Genomic DNA, 1,804 nt, shown 5'->3' with positions numbered 1-1,804 from the left:
GTTGGATATCTCCTTTATGGCTCGGTAGCCATGCTCGGCTCTCCTCCCACTAGCCCCCCCATCGTCTTTTACTCTCTGCTTCATCAATCACTTAAGCTCTCCCACTGCTCACAGCAAAGCTGGACCAATTACGCCCTCTAATTGAGCCAATTAGCAATTAAACACTCAGATGCACCCCGACATTCTGGAGGTCCCTTCAGGCACACACACACTTGCCAGGGCCTTGGATTTTTACCAGCGATCCTTGCTTGTTTGGGCATCTGCTGCCCTCTGCACCTGCCCAGGCTTGAGGTGCGAGGGGAGTCCATTTGACCCCCTCCCAGAGCCTGTGCACGTGGGTCCATTACACTCACCTCTCTGAGAGAGGCCAGTGTCAGTGAAGCAGCACTTCATGTTGCTTTTACTCAAGGACTCTGAAGGGTCTCTGCCGACCAGAGAGAAGCTTTTCATTAACACCAGGGCCAGTTTTCTTTCCATATACATTCTCACGTTTCATCTCTCATTTGTCTTTCACTCCTTTTTTCCCCACTGCCTCTTCATCTCTGCTTTTTCTCTCTCCCAGTGCGTTTTGGATGATGAAAGTTTAATGGTAAATGTTGTGGTGTGTGTGGGTGTGAGTGGGTGGAGGGCTTGTCCCTGTGCGCACTGCTAAGCAGGCTGGTCTCTAGACTCTCCATGGTCTAATTGGAGCACACATCGTGCCGCCTGATTCTCTGTTAAAGGATACACAACCAGACACGCACATTGGCGCGTGGGCAGAACAACAAGTCCATACCGAGAGGAATAAAGGCTGGCGCCAGTATACTTAGGCTGAACGCGATGTACCAAAACAAGACAATGAGCGGTTGCAGATGCTACAGACTCGCTCACAGCTACCACTGTCTGAAAGAACACAAATGTGTTTTCACCAGACTTCTCCCCACAAGCTATAGTATACAGAGAAGATGGAAGGAGTATTTTAAGAAACCAATGAATGAGGAAAATGAGAGGGAAAGAAGGGGGGAAGAGGTGAATATTGTAGAGCAGGAAGTAGCAAAGGTTAGAAAGGATGAGGTGAGGAAGGCTCTGAGGAGAATGAAGAGTGGAAAGGCTGTTGGTCCAGATGATATACCTGTAGAGGTGTGGAAGTGCCTAGGAGAGACAGCAGTGTAGGAAAGAGGTGAAGAGGCGAGTGCAGGCAGGTTGGAGTGAGTGGAGAAAGGTGTCAGGAGTGTTGTGTGACAGAAGAGTGGCAGCAAGAATCAAAGGAAAGGTGTACAAGACAGTAGTGAGACCAGCTATGCTGTATGGGTTAGAGAATGTAGCAGTGAGGAAAAGACCAGAGGCAGAGATGGAGGTAGCAGAGATGAGGATGTTGAGGTTTTCTTTAGGAGTGACCAGGATGGACAGGATTAGGAATGAGCACATCAGAGGGACAGCTCAGGTCAGCTGTTTTGGGGACAAGGTCAGAGAGGCCAGAATGAGATGGTTAGGACATGTGCAGCGAAGGGATTGTGGTTATACTGGTAGAAGGATATTGGAGATGGAGCTGCCAGGCAAGAGGTCAAGAGGAAGGCCAAAGAGGAGATATATGGATGTGCTAAAAGAGGACATGAGGTTAATTGGTGTGAGAGTAGAGGATGCCGAGGATAGAGTTAGGTGGAAACAGATGATTCGCTGTGGCGACCCCTAACGGGAAGAGCTAAAAGATGAAGATCTACAGTATGTAGCAGCAAAGACAGTTGCATCTTTAGCTTAATGGCTTAATAACAGACCTAGAAACTATTACTTCAGAGTTACAGTTCATACAGAGTTTAGTTCATTT

This window comes from Monopterus albus, unplaced genomic scaffold, assembly GCF_001952655.1.
Source record: "Monopterus albus unplaced genomic scaffold, M_albus_1.0 scaffold320.1, whole genome shotgun sequence".
Classification (NCBI taxonomy): domain Eukaryota; kingdom Metazoa; phylum Chordata; class Actinopteri; order Synbranchiformes; family Synbranchidae; genus Monopterus; species Monopterus albus.
Note: the sequence above shows the minus strand (reverse complement) of the source record.